The sequence below is a fragment of the Piliocolobus tephrosceles genome, chromosome 3 (genome assembly GCF_002776525.5).
Source record: "Piliocolobus tephrosceles isolate RC106 chromosome 3, ASM277652v3, whole genome shotgun sequence".
Lineage (NCBI taxonomy): Eukaryota > Metazoa > Chordata > Mammalia > Primates > Cercopithecidae > Piliocolobus > Piliocolobus tephrosceles.
In genome coordinates, this window is record NC_045436.1 from 6,746,730 (window position 1) to 6,768,021 (window position 21,292).

The 21,292-nt window shown below is 42.2% G+C and overlaps 1 pseudogene; it reads right to left on the reverse strand.

The window, feature by feature from the left end:
* Window positions 1-874: 874 nt before the first annotated feature.
* Window positions 875-2,326, reverse strand: LOC111548520 (annotated as a pseudogene).
* Between the last annotated feature and the right edge of the window lie 18,966 nt (window positions 2,327-21,292).

The window sequence follows — 21,292 nt, forward strand, 5'->3', positions numbered from 1 at the left end:
TCAACATCACTTCATGATAACATTTTGTTTTTACCGAAACAGGAGTAGAAAAGGACTTTCTTAACCTATTTTTTATTTCCCAAAAAAACAAAAACCTGAAACATATGTGGCAAAATTTCAGAAAAGCTGAATAGTGGGCTCGCAGGAGTTTGTAATACAATTCTCTGAACTTGTTTTTCTGTTTGTTTGTTTTTGGATCATCTGGATGCTAAATGAAAAAATAATTGAAATAGTGGAGGAAGTGATAATGTAGAAAATTCATAAAATGAGACACCGATGAAAGAACAGAAAACAAATGATACTAAAAAATTATATAAAAGGGAATAAGAGAACTATTGTTCATACCACATTTTAGATGGTTAGACAATGAATATATGAAGGGTTCAAATAAATGGAAAATCGAAGAGATGACAATTTACAAGAAATAGAGAAAGAGATAATGAGAACGAAAGAAGTCAATAGAATGAAACAAGAAGGCAATTTGAATCTAGTAGATTTTTGGAAACAAGAGGTGTTAATTTAAAAAAGAAGAGGAGGAGAAGGAGAAAAGAGATAACCTTCTTCCCAGTTCTGAAAATATATTAAGCAAAACACTCCTTTTCAGGGTCAATAATTTTTTTCTCTCACCTGTAGTAGAGAACAAACTGCTACGCTCAAGTCATTTTTTTTTTTTTTTTTGGGGGGGTGTTGAAATGACTGGTGTGTAATATTTTTAAAAGCCTTCATTTTTGGTCAGCATAAGTTTCCTTCAGTTATTTTTCCATTTCTAGTTGAATTTCATTTTGAGGCTTACCATATCAAAGTGAGTATAAAGTTCTGCAATGTAATCACTGTGGATTTCATGTCATTTATGATGAAAATGGAAATGTGTAGTTTACTTAAGAAAATTTTCTTCTTCTGTAACATCTAACTCTTCATCCTTATCATCTTCTGCTGGCTGATCCTTTCTTAATTGGTAGCAGATACCTGTCCTGTTCCAGATACACACTTTGCTGACAGTGATGTCTGATGAGGTGACTTTGAATTTGCTCTTACCATATCTAAATGAGATGAATAATCTGGTGCATACAGAGAATTTCAGAAAACCTCTAAATCTAAATCTTCATCCTCATCAATCTTTTGTATATTCTGGTAGGCAGCTGTGTAGGCCTCTAAAGTTTTGCTGTGAAATAACATTTCAATTGTGAAAAACTTGGAAAATATAGTCTTTCTAGCCTTTATTTTCTGCCTTTCAAAGTTGTCAATAGTTTCCTCCAGATGGTGACTTGTTCGGGTAGCATCCCTTTCAGCTCTTTGTAATTCTGTGTCTGCCTTTGGTCCAAAGGAAGAAGGACCAAGCAATTGGCACAGCCCCAAACCGCTGCTCCAGGGACTCCTCTCAGGAATGGAGGTGTTCTGGAACCTCAAACGCTCTCAAAGAGCCACTCCTCATGTGGTTTCTGGCTGAGCTGGGCAGTAACAACCTTAAAAGACATTTTTTTTTTTTTTTTGAGACAGAGTCTCGCACTGTTTGTTACCCAGGCTGGAGTGCAATGGCGTGATCTCGGCTCACTGCAACCTCCGTCGCTGGGTTCACGCCATTCTCCTGCCTCAGCCTCCTGAGTAGCTGGGATTACAGGCGCCCGCCACCACGCCTGGCTAATTTTTCTGTATTTTTAGTAGAGACGGGATTTCACTATGTTAGCCAGACTGGCCTCGAACTTCTGACCTCGTGATTCGCCCACCTCGGCCTCCCAAAGTGCTTTGATTACAGGCGTGAGCCACCATGCCTGGCCTAAAAAACGTTTTTTTAAAGGCCAAAATTCAAAAGATGCAATAACATGTCGTTCAGGTGGGTTTCGCTGACCTGTTCCTTCTACTTGAGTTAATTGCTTAGCTTCTCGATTCCTTGCTGTGAATGTTGCCTTGCGGTCATCCCATTTCATTTTTACAATGGTTCCATAAGCTTTCAAGGGTTAACCACTTTGGCTTCAAGTCTTTCAACCTCTGCTTGTCAATAATCCTGAAGTTTGGCAAACTCATCAGCAAAGTTCATGAGGCCCAGCTTTAGATGTGGGGTCTCTGTAGCGGCATACGAACTGATTTCATTCATCAGGAGGTCCGCTTCGTCTCGCAGCCTGGCCGTTTTCTGCACACAGGCAGCAAAGAATTGGCACAGTTCTCCAAAATGCCTCTCCACATTTGAGACAGCTGCTTGCAGTTGTTTGGTTTGAACATTCCGGTTTTCCAGTGTGCATCTCAACATATTGCCTGGCGCACAACCAGGGACCCCGGGGGAGCCCAACGACGGGGACTCTAAGGGGCCTGGGTGCGTGCTGGGGCGCAAGCCGCCCTCACGTCATGATTCTGTGCTTCTGTGATGATTGATGACCTCTTTGTGAAGTCAGAGAGCTGTCGGCCAGGCAACATCTCTAGGTGGGGATGCAGGCAGCCATCTGCTGGTTGTAATTTTGGGGCAAAAGAACAGATAGCTACAGTGTCCCCAAAATATCACATGCATGGAAGGATGTTGGAAATTAATGTTGGTGAAAAGAAAGCATATGAAAATGTCTTTATAAATTATAACATGCTATATAAGTGGCATTACAATGATCAAAGGTAAAGCAACACGTATTATAAGGGTAAGATAAGATTTGATGACATAAGCACCTTAGCAGGCCTTAGGACATAAGAGACTTCATCCATTTCTTCCTGCTTCTTGAGTGCCTGCAGGAGATGAATGAGACACAGTCTCCACCCCCACAGGGCTTGCAATCTTTTAGGGGCAACTGGGTACTTATGCATGAGGCCAGGCAGACTGTGATGAGTGCCATGAGAACAATGGCTGCCTCCTGTAGGGACAGAAAACACTTTCTCTCTACTCTCTGAGATTTCCTAATTGACTCCAGGACAGTAGGCAGATGAACAGGAGAAAAACGTGCACATTTATTACACGGATGGGAGCAGCACGAGAAAGAAAAGTGAGTACCCAAAACCCAGTGAAACTGACAAGCGTATCTACTTCTTCATAAAGAAGAGGGGATCGGGCATGTTGGCTGCTCAGGGGAAAGTAAGTGCTTTCTGGGGAAGATGAACAGGTGATAGCCTGTGGTGATGTCTGTGAGCGGCCCGGACCCCCAGTCTCTTCTCCTGTGATACAGTGAATCTTGTCTCTGGAGGAGGAACTGAGTTCCTTTTTAGAAGATCTATCTTGAGGAGATAAGGAAGGTTCAGGGACAGCCCCTCCCTGTGCTTCGGGGAGAAAAAGGAGCGAGACAGGAGGGCAGGCGAAGGTCAGAGAGATCTTGTGGCTGAGGCCGTTGCTGAAGCCTTCCAGGCTCCTCCAGTTCAAAGTACTCTGCAGGCGCCATATCTTTTTCTGAGCCCCAACAATGGTCAGCTGTGACATCCAGGAAGGCTCTGAAGAGGACGTGGCATTCACCTTGCTCTTGAAGGACAGGGAATACTTGAAAAGAAAAAGATAGACAAAGGACTCAGACAAAAGAAATAGTTCTCTTTCCTCTCACGTAACATTTGGATATTTTTGCCAGTCGTCCATCCCTGCCTTGAGGGAACTGAACAGAGAGCGGGCCCATTCGGAGGAAGAGATGAAAGTCTGTTGTCGAGAGCCCCTTACGGGTCCTTGAACAGGTAGGACCAGCCGGAGGATAACGGGGTGTGCAGGTGTCCATCTAAGCACCACAGCTTGGTTGGGAGCAATTTTGGAATTCCAAGCCTCAGATTCCCATAGCCCTTTCTTCTCATCCCGCCTCTGGCAATGCATAAATAGGAAACAATCCGGGGGTGGCACCGGCCCAGCCCCTCCCACCCACGGACAGGCGGGAGCTGGTGGGTCAGCCTGTACCTCCACATTGGTGCCCCTGTTCAGAGGAATTGATTCATTCGTGTGAAGCTATCTCCATAGCCCAAAGCAAGCTCATTTATTTATGAATAATTTGAAAAGGAAAGTACAAATCTTTTATGGGACTACTTCAAAATATTTCATATTGTTACCCCCCAAAAATGGGGCTTATTTGTCTAGAGAGTAACAAACAACTCTGCAGGAGAACTCAGATTTTGATCAATAGGCATTGTGTTACTTGGCATAAGTAAGACGCACACAGGAAGTATTCTTCAAAGCCGTGTCTTCCCAAGGGAAAATGACAGGAGGGTTTGTTGGAGTGATGGAGAAGGGATAGGTGTGTGTGGGGGGTACCAGTGGCCCAGACCCCCCCTCTGCATGCCATGATGGGTCACAGTTTATGGGAATAAAGCCATAGCTCCTCTAGGGGAGGAGGGCTTTAGCATGGCGTGAAGAAACTTCACTGCGGTTCGTCTATAAGTTGCTGGGGTCTGTCAGTTGCTGATTCCAACCAGCAAGGGGACTGCATTCCACACAGGCTGCAGGACAAGAGGCTGTAAACCAGGCTGCTTGCTCAGGTTGATTATTCATTTCCTAAAATCCCTGGAAACCCTCTCTATCTGCTTACAAAAGTACAGTGAATCCTTCATTTACACGATCAGAGTTCATAGTATCTCCAATCTGCATGCTTAGAATGGCCACTCTGAACAGTGACGTTGCTTATACAGCCAAGGTACGGAGTTCTCCCAGTCTGTGCTGCTGGGTCAATGATCGGCAGTAACTTCCCCGCCAGGTTGATAGAGAACTGCAGTGGGAAACTCGCCTTGAAGAACAGATTTCCCTAAGGGAATCAGTGCTAAAGAACCAATACATTGTGAACGTGTTCTTTAGCAAAGCTTGTGAAGTATTTCAGAGTCCAAGGTGTATCAGGGTGGCCATAGATGTGAAACATGTTAAAGGCCTTGAGTGGCTGATGGTCTAGATCTTGTCAGCATCTCTCCTTAGAAATGCAAACTCAGGCCCCACGCTACACCTCAATTTCCAGGTGACGCGTATGCACGCTAAAGTTGAAGAAGTCTTGGTTTAGATGCCTTTGAGAGGAAGTTGTAAGTCACCCTCCTCAACCCCCTAGGAATGTTTCCTAGGAGAAAGAAAGTTGAACATTGCTATTTTTTTACTCTGATATTAATGTTGATATCAAACAGGTCAAATATTAATAATTTTCCTTTAATATACTTGATTCTACTAGTTACACCATTTACTTATAATACCTAATGCAATGTAAACGCTATGTAAGTAGTTGTTACCCTGTATTGTTTAGGAAATAAGGTCAAGAAAAAAGTCTGTACATTTTCAGTACAGATGCTGCCATCTATTTTTTTTTTTTTTTTTTCACATATTTTTAATCCCTGGTTGGTTGAATCCATGGATGCGGAACCCCCGGATACAGAGGTCTAACTGTATTTAAATTTAAATTAAGCTCTAGTTTGCAATATTCACACTATGACAGTGTAGTAAAAATCAATACAAAGCTGGGTGCAGTGACTCACACCTGTAATCCCAGTACTTTGAGAGACCGTGGCAGGAGGATCACTTGAGGCTGGGAGTTTGAGACCAGCCTGGGCAACATAGTGAGACCACACTTTCCCCCACAAAAAATCAACACAATTCTTCTGATTGCATGATTGTTAAAAGTAAAGTAACACCTTGAAAAAGCCCCAGTTTGTTTTTTTTTTTTTTAATTATACTTTAAGTTCTAGGGTACATGTGCACAATGTGCAGGTTTGTTATATATGTATACATGTACCACGTTGGTGTGCTGTACCCATCAACTCATCGTTTACATTAGGTATATCTCCTAATGCTATCCCTCCCCCCGTCCCCTCCCCACAATAGGCCCCGATGTGTGATGTTCCCCTTCCTGTGTCCAAGTGATCTCATTGTTCAATTCCCACCTATGAGGGAGAACATGCGGTGTTTGGTTTTCTGTTCTTGGGATAGTTTGCTGAGAATGATGGTTTCCAGCTGCATCCAGGTCCCCACAAAGGACACAAATTCATCCTTTTTTATGGCTGCATAGTGTTCCATGGTGTATATGTGCCACATTTTCTTAATCCAGTCTGTCACTGATGGACATTTGGGTTGATTCTAAGTCTTTGCTATTGTGAATAGTGCCACAATAAACATACGTGTGCATGTGTCTTTATAGCAGCATGATTTATAATCCTTTGGGTATATACCCAGTAATGGGATGACTGGGTCAAATGGTATTTCTAGTTCTAGATCCTTGAGGAATCGCCATACTGTTTTTCACAATGGTTAAACTAGTTTACAGTCCTACCAACAGTGTAAAAGTGCTCCTATTTCTCCACATCCTCTCCAACACCTGTTGTTTCCTGATTTTTTAATGATTGCCATTCTAACTGGTGTGAGATGGTATCTCATTGTGGTTTTGATTTGCATTTCTCTGATGGTGAGTGATGATGAGCATTTTTTCATGTGTCTGTTGGCTGTATGTATGTCTTCTTTTGAGAATTGTCTGTTCATATCCTTTGCCCACTTTTTGATGGGGTTATTTGCTTTTTACTTGTAAATTCGTTTGAGTTCTTTGTAGGTTCTGGATATTAGCCCTTTGTCAGATGAGTAGATTGCAAAAATTTTCTCCCATTCTGTAGGTTGCCTGTTAACTCTGATGGTAGTTTCTTTTTCTGGGCAGAAGCTCTTTAGTTTAATTAGATCCCATTTGTCAATTTTGGCTTGTGTTGTCCTTTCTTTTGGTGTTTTAGACATGAAGTCCTTGCCCATGCCTATGTCTTGAATGGTATTCTTCTAGGTTTTCTTCTAGGGTTTTTATGGTTTTAGGTCTAACATTTAAGTGTCTAATCCATCTTGAATTAATTTTCGTATAAGGAGTAAGGAAAAGATCCAGTTTCAGCTTTCTACTATGGCTAGCCAATTTTCCCAGCACCGTTTATTAAATAGGGAATCCTTTCCCCATTTCTTGTTTTTGTCAGGTTTGTCAAAGATCAGATGGCTATAGATGTGTGGTATTATTTCTGAGGGCTCTGTTCTGTTCCATTGGTCTATATCTCTGTTTTGGTACCAGTACCATGCTGTTTTGGTTACTGTAGCCTTGTAGTATAGTTTGAAGTCAGGTAGCATGATGCCTCCAACTTTGTTCTTTTGGCTTAGGATTGTCTTGGCAATGCAGGGTCTTTTTTGGTTCCATATGAACTTTAAAGCAGTTTTTTCCAATTATGTGAAGAAAGTCATTGGTAGCTTAATGGGGATGGCATTGAATCTATAAATTACCTTGGGCAGTATGGCCATTTTCACGATATTGATTCTTCCTATCCATGAGCATGGAATGTTCTTCCATTTGTTTGTGTCCTTTTTTATTTCACTGAGCAGTGGTTTGTAGTTCTCCTTGAAGAGGTCCTTTACATCCCTTGTAAATTGGATTCCTAGGTATTTATTCTCTTTGAAGCTATTGTGAATGGGAGTTCATTCATGATTTGGCTCTCTGTTACTGGTGTATAAGAATGCTTGTGATTTTTGCACATTGATTTTGTATCCTGAGACTTTGCTGAAGTTGCTTATCAGCTTAAGTAGATTTTGGGCTGAGATGATGGGGTTTTCTAAATATACAATCATGTCATCTGCAAATAGGGACAATTTGACTTCTTCTTTTCCTAACTGAATACCCTTGTTTTCTTTCCCTTGCCTGATTGCCCTAGGCAGAACTTCCAACACTATGTTGAATAGGAATGGTGAGAGAGGGCATCCCTGTCTTGTGTCAGTTTTCAAAGGGAAGGCTTCCAGTTTTTGCCCATTCAGTATGATGTTGGCTGTGGGTTTGTCATAAATAGCTCTTATGATTTTGAGATACGTTCCATCAATACCAAATTTATTGGGAGTTTTTAGCATGAAGGGCTGTTGAATTTTGTCAAAGGCCTTTTCTGCATCTATTGAGATAATCATGTGGTTTTTGTCTTTGGTTCTGTTTATATGCTGGATTATGTTTATTGATTTGTGTATATTGAACCAGCCTTGCATCCCAGGGATGAAGCCCACTTGATCATGGTGGATAAGCTTTTTGATGTGCTGCTGGATTCGGTTCGCCAGTATTTTATTGAGGATTTTTTCATCGATGCTCATCAGGGATATTGGTCTAAAATTCTCTTTTTTTTTGTTGTGTCTCTGCCAGGTTTTGGTATCAGGATGATGTTGGCTTCATAAAATGAGTTAGGGAGGATTCCCCCTTTTTCTATTGATTGGAATAGTTTCAGAAGGAATGGTACCAGCTCCTCCTTGTACCTCTGGTAGAATTTGGCTGTGAATCCGTCTGGTCCTGGAGTTTTTTTGATTGGTAGGCTATTAATTATTGCCTCAATTTCAGAGCCTGCTATTGGTCTATTCAGGGATTCAACTTCTTCCTGGTTTAGTCTTGGGGGAGTGTAAGTGTCCAGGAAATTATCCATTTCTTCTAGGTTTTCTGGTTTATTTGCATAGAGGTGTTTACAGTATTCTCTGATGGTAGTTTGTATTTCTGTGGGGTTGATGGTGATATCCCCTTTATCATTTTTTATTGCATCTATTTGATTCTTCTCTCTTTTCTTCTTCATTAGTCTTGCTAGTGGTCTGTCAATTTTGTTGATTTTTTCAAAAAACCAGCTCCTGGTTTCATTGATTTCTTGGAGGGTTTTTTTTTTTTTGTCTCTATCTCCTTCAGTTCTGCTCTGATCTTAGTTATTTCTTGCGTTCTGCTAGCTTTTGAATGTGTTTGCTCTTGCTTCTCTAGCTCTTTTAATTGTGATGTTAGGGTGTCAATTTTAGATCTTTCCTGCTTTCTCTTGTGGGCATTTAGTGCTATAAATTTCCCTCTACACACTGCTTTAAATGTGTCCCAGAGATTCTGGTATGTTTTATCTTTGTTCTCATTAGTTTCAAAGAACATCTTTATTTCTGCCTTCATTTCGTTATGTACCCAGTAGTCATTCAGGAGCAGGTTGTTCAGTTTCCATGTAGTTGAGCGGTTTTGATTGAGTTTCTTTGTCCTGAGTTCTAGTTTGATTGCACTGTGGTCTGAGAGACAATTTGTTATAATTTCTGTTCTTTTACATTTGCTGAGGAGTGCTTTACTTCTAACTATGTGGTCAATTTTGGAATAAGTGTGATGTGGTGCTGAGAAGAATATACATTCTGTTGATTTGGGATGGAGAGTTCTGTAGATGTGTATTAGGTCTGCTTGGTGCAGAGTTGAGTTCGATTCCTGGATATCCTTGTTGACTTTCTGTCTTGTTGATCTGTCTAATGTTGACAGTGGGATGTTAAAGTCTCCCGTTATTATTGTATGGGAGTCTAAGTCTCTTTGTAAGTCTCTAAGGACTTGCTTTATGAATCTGGGCACTCCTGTATTGGGGGCATATATATTTAGGATAGTTAGCTCTTCCTGATGAATTGATCTCTTTACCCTTATGTAATGGCCTTCTTTGTCTCTTTTGATCTTTGATGGTTTAAAGTCTGTTTTATCAGAGACTAGGACTGCAACCCCTGCTTTTTTTTTTGTTTTCCATTTGCTTGGTAGATCTTCCTCCATCCCTTTATTTTGACCCTATGTGTGTTTCTGCATGTGAGATGGGTCTCCTGAATACAGCAAACTGATGGGTCTTGACTCTTTATCCAATTTCCCAGTCTGTGTCTTTTAGTTGGACAATTTAGTCTATTTACATTTAAGGTTAATATTGTTATGTGTGAACTTGATCCTGTCATTATGATATTAGCTGGTTATTTTGCTTGTTAGTTGATGTAGTTTCTTCCTATCATTGATGGACTTTACATTTTGGCATGTTTTTGCAATGGCTGGTACCGGTTGTTCCTTTCCATATTTAGTGCTTCCTTCAGGATCTCTTGTAGAGCAGGCCTGGTGGTGACAAAATCTCTAAGCATTTGCTTGTCTGTAAAGGATTTTATTTCTCCTTCACTTATGAAACTTAGCTTGGCTGGATATGAAATTCTGGGTTGAAAATTCTTTTCTTTAAGAATGTTGAATATTGGTCCCCACTCTCTTCTGGCTTGTAGAGTTTCTGCCGAGAGATCTGCTGTTAGTCTGATGGGCTTCTCTTTGTGAATAACCTGACCTTTCTCTCTGGCTGTCCTTAACATTTTTTCCTTCATTTCATCTTTGGTGAATCTGACAATTATGTGTCTTGGAGTTGCTCTTCTTGAGGAGTATCTTTGTGGCATTCTCTGTATTTCCTGAATTTGAATGTTGGCCTGCCTTACTAGGTTGGGGAAGTTCTCCTGGATGATATCCTGCAGAGTGTTTTCCAACTTGGTTCCATTTTCCCCATCACTTTCAGGCACACCAATCAGATGTAGATTTGGTCTTTTCACATAATCCCATATTTCTTGGAGGCTTTGTTCATTTCTTTTTACTCTTTTTTCTCTACATTTCTCTTCTCACTTCATTTCATTCATTTGATCTTCAATCACTGATAATCTTTCTTCCAGTTGATTGAGTCAGTTACTGAAGCTTGTGCATTTGACATGTAGTTCTCATGTCTTGGTTTTCATCTCTATCAGTTCTTTTAAGGTCTTCTCTGCATTGATTATTCTAGTTATCTATTCATCCATTCTTTTTTCAAGGTTTTTGTTTCTTTGCACTGGTTACGTAGTTCCTCCCTTAGCTCTGAGAAATTTAATCAACTGAAGCCTTCTTCTCTCAACTCGTCAAAGTCGTTCTCCATCCAGCTTTGTTCCATTGCTGGTGATGAGCTGCGTTCCTTTGGAGGGGGAGATGTGCTCTGATTTTTTAATTTTCAGCTTTTCTGCACTGTTTTTTCCCCATCTTTGTGATTTTATCTGCCTTTGGTCTTTGATGATGGTGACGTACTGATGGAGTTTTGGTGTGGGTGTCCTTTCTGTTTGTTAGTTTTCCTTCCAGCAGTCAGGACCCTCAGCTGCAGGTCTGTTGGAGTTTGCTTGAGGTCCACTCCAGACCGTGTTTGCCTGGGTATCAGCAGCGGGGGCTGTAGAAGTTAGAATATTGCTGAACAGTGAGTGTTGCTGTCTGATTCTTGCTCTGGAAGCTTTGTCTCAGGGTGTACCCAGCCGTGTGAGGTGTGATGCGTGGGTCTGCACCTACTGGGGAATGTCTCCCAGTTAGGCTACTCAGGGGTCAGGGACCCACTTGAGCAGGCGGTCTGTGCATTCTCAGATCTCAACCTCCTTGCTGGGAGAACCACTGCTCTCTTCAAAGCTGTCAGACAGGGACTTTTACATCTGCTGAGGTTTCTGCTGCTTTTTGTTTAGCTATGCCCTGTCCCCAGAGGTGGAGTCTACAGAGGCAGGCAGGCCTCCTTGAGTTGTGGTGGGCTCCACCCAATTCGAGCTTCCTGGTGGCTTTGTTTATCTACTTAAGCCTCAGCAATGGTGGGTGTCCCTCCCCCAGCCTTGCTGCCGCCTTGCAGTTAGATCTCCAACTGCTGTGTTAGCAATGAGGGAGGCTCCATGGGCATGGTTCCCTCTGGGCCAGGTGTGGGATATAATCTCCTGGTGTGCCGTTTGCTAAGACCCTTGGTAAAGTGCAGTATTAGGGTGGGAGTTACCCGATTTTCCAGGTGTTATGTATCTCAATTTCCTTTGGCTAGGAAAAGGAATTCCCTTCCCCCTTGTGATTCCCAGGTGAGGCGATGCCTCTCCCTGCTTCAGCTCTTGCTGGTCGGGCTGCACAGCCTCAGCTTATTATATCTTATTTTCCTCACACAAAGTCTATTCATTAAATGGCTGAGTGGGGGTAAATATCATTCCTAATTTTAAGATCCAATGACAGGTTATTAATGAACTATACTATACATAATTTTCATATTTATAGACATCTGTCACTTTACATTTTGTTAGTCTTACCATATGTGCTGCTTTGTTTTAATTCCAGTACTTAAGTTTATGAACACATACTGTGAAAGTGTAGCTATAACGTCATCAAATTGGTTATCAGAGTCTTTCTTGCTGATCAGCTTTCTATTTTTAAAGGGTAATTGTTACAAAGATTAAACGTATCCTAGAATCTTGTTCCTCTTTTTTAAAAAAATTTGCTGTCCACTTTTTAAAGTTTCTTCTGTCTGGTCTTGTTCTATCACCCAGGCTGGAGTGCAATGGCGTGATCTTGGCTCACTGCAACCTCTGCCTTCCAGGTTCAAGCAATTCTCCTGCCTCAGCCTCCTGAGTAGCTGGGGTTACAGGCATGCACTACCACACCCAGCTAATTTTGTATTTTTTAGTAGAGACGGGGTTTCTCCATGTTGGTCAGGCTGGTCTCAAACTCCCTACCTGAGGTGATCTGCCCTTCCCAGCCTCCCAAAGTGCTGGTATTAAAGGCATGAGCCACCACACCCAGTCCTTAAGTTTCTTAAATTCAGTCTAAAAATATACCCCTCATCACTGGATATATGGCTGTACTTACATAATATTTATACTTGGTATCATCATTTAACATGTGAAATGTATTAATACTTTCTAGAACTTCTGCCTGATGAGGAAGACTTTTTCGATTCCTAATCATCATTAATTTTGTTTCACTGCTCTGAGACACACTCCACAGGTTGAGAAATGCCCTTCTAGCTTCTGTCTTGCATCGCTAGGTGCAGCATCCAAATTGATTATTGTGTATTTGGTCTGGGTAGAGTTGTTTTTCTCATTTTGAGTTTGTCTTCAATATCACCATAAATTGGGTTTAATCCTCTAAATCCATATGGAGTTGAATCAGCCCTGAAGGCAGTGACAGTACTAGATACATTTTTTTTTTTAAGTTTTAGAAACAAAGACAACAATCCCCAAACTATTTTGAAAAGTCTATTTTTTGATATAAATTAGAGAAAGGAGATTCAATCAATAGAGAGACTGAATATACAAAATGAGCCATGGCCAGACCACATATAAAATGCCTCCATAACAACTGGCCCTGAATGGCCAAGATTTTATTAATAACTGACAGCTTCCCTAATTTTTGTCCCTGCTCCCAATGCCAAGTATGCCTCCCTAACCAATCACATGGGATGCTCGCCTCTAGCCAGCCTGTCTGCAGCTTCCCCAGGCCATGGTCTCCATCAGGGCACACCTGACGCCTTCTCTTTTTTTCTGCTCTGAAGATTTCCCATCCCTCTGCCTTCCGTTGAGTCTCTGCAACAACGCAAGTAATAGTGGGTGATTCCCTTGTTGTAGCAAGCTCTGAATGAACAGCTTTTCATAGTTCTCATTTGATTGTTCTTCTTTTAATTTCTACACAATCAATGCATTAAGTGTATATTGAATGTCCTCTATAAATGTGCATTCTGGTGGAGAAGGCCTAAGACTGGGATTCAACAGAGCAGACCATCTAGCTTCCCAGCTGAAGGAAACAATAACTGAATAGTTTTTCAGGGAATCGTATAAAATAATTAGGCAGATTATCATAAACTGTGACTGATTTTTGCTGCACCATGAACTTCTTTAAGGTGGACACGGTGACAAAACGCTTACACTGACTTAAACAGAAGTGGGAAGCTACTGTTTCACACAAGTAAGATGTGCAGTTGAGTATGGCCTGACTGAGAGGAGGAATTGTGTCGGCAGGATTCTCCTCTCCACAATGCTTCTACTAGCTTGGTTCCCCTGCCAGGTGTTTATGGCAGCATCTCCTGACTTCAACTCCCAGAATCTCTGGGATTCCCCATCCTGCTTTCAAGATGCTGCAGAGGAAGCCCACTGCAAGCTTCATGTCTTTGGAGCAGCAAATTCAATCAACAGTGCAGGACCTTCTTTCCCAGAGCCTCAGCTAAGTCTTCATGTCCTGTTGGCTTCACTTGGGTTAAATTCCAATCCCTAACACAGTCATGTGGCAAGGGAGATGGGAGACGGTCATTGGCTTGAGCAAATGTGAACTCAGTCTTGTCCCATGAAAGAAGGCACTAGTCATATCTCTTTATGCTCCAGAATTTAGCCCAGTGCTCTCAATAAATGACTCTTTTTTGCGATATGAAAGAAAACCAAGAAGGGTTGACTTGGTGGGAAGATGAACTCAGAGCTTTGGTAGGGAAGGAGTGAGACCCCAAGGCTTAGGTTGGGGATAATAGGTAGATGCAATTGAGAGCTCTCTCTGTAATATTCTCTGGAATGCTTGGACTTCAGAAGTGGCCCACATGGCCTAATTGGAAGACAGTGGGCCCTTCTTACTTGAAGACCAGATAGTGAGACAGTGCCTTATAAGACAACGTCTGCCCTCCTCAGGATCTGCCTCTACCTCCACTTCCAGCCACAAGATTCATAATTAAGATCAGATGTCAGCACAACCTAACGGGGAAAGCAGAGCCTGCTAAGGGAGAAGAGGAATTCTACGCCCGAGCAGCTCAGAACCTGACTGGTGTGTACTGGCAAGAACTGGTGAGTATGTCTGGGAGTGAATCTCCATGGTGCTGGACCAGAGGGTTGGAATCCAGAACGGGGTAAGCAAGAGTTTCTCCATAAGGGGGCACTCCCCATCACTCAGAATTAGCTATCTGGCAAGAGTCCCAGGATGTGGGTCTCATACACTGCTTGGATAAGTCTTGGAAACTCGGATAAAGTGTTGGCCTACATAAAACGAAGTAAAGATGGCAGAACTGCCAAGGCTGACTGTGGAGAAGAGAAACAAGAGACTTGGAGAAATGGACATGCTAGAATAGGTCTCCCACAGGAGGTCAGTTGACCATGCTCCTGGGGAGAACACTGCGTGTATGCAGGTGATAAGGAATGCACTGGTGAGTTTGGAGTCCTAATTAGGGAAAAGGAGTCAGGATGGCAGGACCAGGGGAAAATAAAAAAATGGATAAATTGTAAGTTTGCCTTTCTTCATGGTCCAGAACACAGAGCCATCCTGTGCAAATAACTCACCATCTTCCTGCACCCAGCTATCACCAGACCGTTGGCTGATAGAAAAATGCAAGTTAGCTCACTGCGACTTATCAGTACCGCAGAAAGCCCTCTTCAGCACACAGCACAAGCACCATCCTATAAAATCCCCAGCAAGCTTTTGTCTCCTTGCAGTCAGCTCCTCTCTTGCTGACTTGCCCGTTGCTTTCCTGAAACATATTTTCCTGCTTTTCTAATAAATTTGCCTTTCTTTACCTATAACTATCTTGATAAATTCTTTTTACCATCTGCACCACTAGCTATCCATGACAGTGAGGACACCAGCACATTGGGAAACTCAGTGGCAACTGTCTTCTGTAGGTTAGGGCCGACAAGAGATGACAGTACAGAACTGGTCACACAGTAGCAGAGGCCAGCAGCACTTAATTGTCAGAAGCTAGATGGCATAATAAGGACAATAAATTTGGAAGGACAGTCAGGGGAGATCTAGGGAGGTGTTTCTAGAAACATGGTGATTCTAGGGGAAAGATAAATGGGTAGGCAACAGGGCATTGTTTACAGGGTACCCTAAAAATCTTAGTGCAGTTTTAAGCTCTAAAGAGAGATCAAGAATGATCTGTTTAAAACAACTAAAAGTATAATTGGATTGTTTGTAACACAAAGGATAAATGCACTAAGGAATGGAGACCCAATTTTATGTGATGTGATTAGTACTCACTGCATGCCTGTATCAAAACATTTCATGTACCCCATAAATACGTATACCTACTGTGTACCCACAAAAATTAAAACAAAAAAAGAGAAAAAAGAAAAAAGAATGGATGATAAGGAGGCTAAAGTCAGCCATTCCTAGTGGGAAGTTATACTTTCTTGCCCAATTTTAAGACCTAAGCTAGTTCTCAGACCCAGTACTCATTGAGTAAAGAAAAGGTCCAGTACATGCAGGGAAGGACCCGTCCATGCAGGATATACAGCACAGCCTTTGCAGTGTGGATTCCTCAGCGCTCCCAAAATAAACTACGGCCACCTATGTAGGTGCCATACCTTGGAAACAAGGGAACACCCAGATCTTATATCCAAGGCTCTTGAATAGAGCAATATCCAAGAAATCAAATGTCACCGTGGCCTTCCTGTTAGAGCAGAGAAACGCAGGTATGAGAAAATAAATAAGGCAGTAGGCTCGGCGTGGCCACGGGCAGCGGCGGTGGTGGCAGAGGTGGAGATGGAGTGCTGGACAGCAGGACTGGGTGTCGTTCTTGTGCAGTGAGGTCAGAGTGATGATTGTGACGTTTGGAATGACACAGCACTGATAGAAGCTTATGACAAAGTCATGCTTCTTTTAAGCCACTCTTCTCAAGAATGATGACATTTGTGAAACTTCAGATAACCAAAAGGCACACCTAAAAGAAAACCCAAGAAGGATAAGAGCCAAAAATAGAATACGCAACTCCTGTGTGAATATGCAAACAGGAAAGCTGGTGGCGCATGTTCTGCATTAGGTCAGAAGACAACTGTCTTCACCCAGCTACATCATTGCTTCAGTTGATTGTATTTTATTATTATTATTATTATTTTGAGACAGCATCTTGCTCTGTCACCCAGGCTGGAGTGCAGTGGCACGATCACAGCTCACTGCAGCCTCCAACTCTCAGGCCCAACCGATCCTCCTGCCTCAGCCTCCTGAGTAGCTGGGACTTAATTTTTACTTTTCATAGAGACAGGTTCTCACTACATTGCCCAGGCTGGTCTTGAACTCCTGGGCTCAAGCGATTCTCCCGCCTCAGCCTCCCAAAGTGCTGGGATTACGGGCATAAGCCACCACAGCCTGAGCCACTTTGGTTGATTTTAAGGGAAAAAACCCATGTTGCAGTGTACACTGGATATGGAAATGGAGAGGAGCAAAATCTGCCTGATCTACTACTTTCCCCAACCTCTGAAGTAGCTATTAATATAGAATAGAACACTCAGGAGAATGAAAGTCAGGTTCCAATGGATGAAAATGAGAACTCCAAGTCTCCTGGAAATAAACCAAATAACATCAAATCAAAAGCTACTCCATGGAGCTCCTTTCTCCTTCTGCCACCCCCATGCCAGGGTCAGGACTGAGACCAGGAAAGCCAGGTCTAAACTTCAATGTTCCTCCACCAGGACCCCATTTCCTGTCTTGCTGGCTGCCTTCATTGAAGAAATTTGAATATGGACTAGATTTTATTTTATTTTTTAAATTTTATTTATTTATTTATTTATTTTTTATTTTTGAGGCAGAGTCTCACTCTGTTACCCAGGCTGGAGTGCCGTGGCATGATCTCAGCTCACGGCGAGCTCCGCCTCCCATGTTCACACCATTCTCCTGCCTCAGCCTCCCGAGTAGCTGGGACCACAGGCGCCCGCCACCACACCTGGCTAATTTTTTGTATTTTTAGTAGAGACGGGGTTCCACTGTGTTAGCCAGGATGGTTTCGATCTCCTGACCTTGTGATCCTCCTGCCTCGGCCTCCCAAAGTGCTGGGATTACAGACATGAGCCACCACACCCGGCCCTGAATATGGACTGTATTTTCAATGATATTAGACAATTATTGCTAATTTTATGAGCTGGGATAAGGGTATTGTAGTTCATAGAAGAATGTCTTTATAAATGTGTGTGCTGAAGTATTTAGGAGTGAACTGTTAAAATATCTCTAAGATATTTTCAAATGGTTTAGTAAAATGTGTGTGTGTGTGTGTGTGTGTCTGTGTGTGTAAAGTATAAATGGCAAAATGTTAATGAACCTAACTGGTATATTTATTAATGTTCACTGTCCTGTTTTTTCTATTTTCTTTATGTTTAAAAGTCTATAATAAATTTTTTTCATAAAAAAAGAAAAGAAAGTCCTTGATAAAGTTTGTCTCTCACTGGGTCTGTGCATCCTGCCACCCACAACACCAGTGTCATTTCCTTAGTTTCGGAGTACATCAATCTCCTAAGTAACTTTTTCATTTTTATTATTTTAGAGACAAGTTTTTTTTTTTTTTTTTGAAATGAGCTCTCAATCTGTCGCCCAGGCTGGAGCGCAGTGACTTGATCATGGCTCACTGCACCATCCTGGGTTCAAGTGATCCTCCCACCTCAATCTCCCGAATAGCTGGAATTACAGGCACACACCACCATGACTGGCTAGTTTTTTGTATTTCTGGTAGAGACAGGGTTTCTCAACGTTGCCCAGGCTGGTCTTGAACTCCTGAGTTCAAGCAATCCACCTGCCTCAGCCTCCCAAAGTGCTGGGACTACAGGCATGAGCCACTGGGTCCAGCAGAGACAAGCTCTTGACCACATATGGCAGCTGGCAGACAGAATCCTACATTGGTTCCTTGACTGTGGAATAAGAACTACCATAGTAGGAAAGGCCACCTGAAAGTTCCTAAAATTACCCCCTGACCTTAATAGTAAATATCTCATTCAGAGAGATAGCAGAGATTGGTGCCACCCTCAAAGACTTTAATAGTTCACAGCTGGCGGTCCTTCTTGTAACTCCATTTAATTCATCAGTCTCACCTTTGCAAAATCTGGGTGCATGATGGCAGATGACAGTGGTCAATCACAAACTGAACCCTAATTTTAGCTGCTGTTCTGGATATGGTATCCTTACAGAGCAGATGAACCCAGGTTGGGTCTGTGATATGCAGCTATTAATCTAGGAAGGGCATTATTTCAATGCCCATTAGGAAGGGGCATTAGTTCTCATTTCCATGGGATGAACTGCAGTCGGCTTTCACTGTCTTGCCTCAGAACGATATCATCCTCCCATTCTAGTTTATTTCTATGAAATTTCAACTTTCAGGAATGACAGCAAATATTTGATAGTTTGTCAGTTAGTTCTGCATATGAAGATAGAAGGTAGACCTTGAAAATATGTCAAGCTTTTTTGTCAAAGTCTACGCTCACTATTTTGTTGGATGCTGAGCCAATGAGCCTCAGACAAAGCTGTAAGACTGAGAGTTTCAACGTGGCAGGTAGTAGCAAAGATACTCCTATTAAATTACTGGCCACAAATCACTGGAAATCATAAAATGGTTGTTATGGGTATTAATGATGTCATAAAAATTGTCCAAAGGCATTGAAATCTTCTCTGATTGTCTCTCCGTTAAATATCCGGTGTGCCTCAGCATCCAAAAGCAGAGCACGCTCCCCCTTTTCTTCATACAGTGCACACTTAGTGGTGGCCATTTGATTACATTTACCTGTTTCGCCATTTCCTTCAACACCTAATCTGGATCAAAAGGCATCTTTTTGTCCATCACCTGTTCTCCATAATTAAAGCAGTGGATGAATTGGCATTTAGGTGTATTCTTTCTCTTTCTCTCTCTCTTTCTTTTTTGTTTTTTCAAATTGAGACAGGATCTCGCTCTGTCACCGAGTCTGGAACATGGTGGTGCGATCACAGCTCACTTCAGCTTCGAACTCCTGGGTTCAAGCAATCCTCCCACCTCAGCTTCCCAAGCAAGTGAAACATACTTTCTGAGTAGGTATGCACCAGCGTGCCTGGTTAAATTTTTTTTTTTTTTTTTTTTTTTTAGATGACATCTTGCTCTGTCACCCAGACGGGAGTGCTGTGGCACGATCTTGGCTCACTGCAACCTCCTGCCTCCTGGGTTCAAACCATTCCCTACCTCAGCTTCCTGAGTAGCTGGGGTTACAGGTGCCCACCACCACACCTGGCTAATTTTTGTATTTTTAGTAGAGATGGGGTTTCACCAACTTGGTCAGGCTGGTCTCTAACTCCTGACCTCAGGTGATCCACCTACCTCGGCCTCCCAAACTGCTGGGATTACAGTGTGAGTCCCCGAACCTGGCATTTAAAACTTTTTTTAATAGAAAAAAATTATTTTTTAATAGGGTCTTGCTATGTTGCTCAGGCTGGTCTGAAACCCCTGAGCTCAAGTGATCCTCCGGCCTTGGCCTCCCAAAGTCCTGGGATGACAGGCGCCAGCCACTGCACCCTGCTGACTCACATTCTGTGTTCATGCATAGCAGATACTTGTCAGCTCTGATCCCAAAGCCTCTTCTGTACAAGTGCCCTACAGCTCACAAAATCATCATTAACAAAACAAGAAAATACCTGTTTATATAGCCTGTGTTTTCAGAGATAAATAAGATCAAAAGCCATAGAACATTATCCCCAAGGAAAACACGTATGCCAGGAGTAGCTTCATGCCCTGTTCCTCGGTTCTGTCCAGCCTCGGTGAGAAATATCTGCTAGCAAGAGCACGTGGTAGTAAAGACTCCTTCAATTTATCTGCCTTATTATTCTGCTTTCTCTTTATGCATAATATTGGTCATTAACTTTGGGGCTGGTGTCATTTGCTTCTTAATGTTCATGTCACTGATATCTCTTACTGCTACTACCTCTTCTCTGCCTTTAGTGATAGAACTGATTGGCTTCATACTTGAAAAGCGATACTTTGCTTTTATTCCAGGAAACCTCATGTGGCTGCTGGAAAGGTCACTGAGCTTGTGTGAAAGTGATACAAAAGTTTGGATGGCTCTGTGCCATTGTGGGACAAAATTCAATACAGACAAAGCATGAAGGGCAAAAAGTGAATGGATCACTTGTCGAACGAAATTCAATTTTCAGATACTCATGATGCTACATCCTATTCACACTTTTCTTTTCCAATCCTTGTGTGAAATCATCACCTTCACAGATTCACTTGTCCCAACACGTAAGAATTCTCATTCCACATTTGTGCCAGAGTCTTGTTTATTATGTTTGGGTATGGTGTTATTCTGGTTGTAGTACGTATGTTATTATTTCGTTATTGCCTTTATGCCTCAATAAACCATTTTGCGCCACTAATCCACTTTTGTGAAATGAAGCTAAAATGCAATGTGTGAGTACAAATAAAAAGCCACCTTGAATAAAGTAGGCAGTATTATGTAAATGATTTGCAAGCGCATAAGCCTCAAGGTAGCAGACCCTACTTACTGGATAGCAGCTCCCTCCAAAATGGTCAGCACAATTTGTGGCTCATGTGCAACCTCTGAACACATCATTATTTTTAGTATTTTAATGGCATTTCTTGAAAAGCATAGTTTATCTTACATTTTCAATTTATAACACGAATATGAACAAAATTGCCTCACAGCTTTTCCTCTGAGGCTGCCTGTGGGATGCATGATAGCCGTGGAGGGATGAACCAGGGTGTATGAGCCACACTGCTCTCCACCTCTTGCCTTCTCCACTTAAATATTTGCTTACACTTTTAAAAGTTATTTTTCATAGTTTTATTTTCTATCCTTGGTTATTTAATTCTCTGGACTTTTTTTTTTTTTTTTCAGATGGAGTCTTGCTCTGTTGCCCAGGCTGGAGTTCTGTAGTGTGATCTTGGCTCACTGCAACCTCCGCCTCCTGGGTTCAAGCGATTCTCCTGCCTCAGCCTCCTGAGTAGCTGGGATTAAAGGCACCCACCATGGCGCCTGGCTAATTTTAGCGTTTTTAGTAGAGACGGGGTTTAACCATGTTGGCCAGGCTGGTCTCAAACTGCTGACCTCAGGTGATCCGCCCATCTTGGTCTCCCAAAGTGC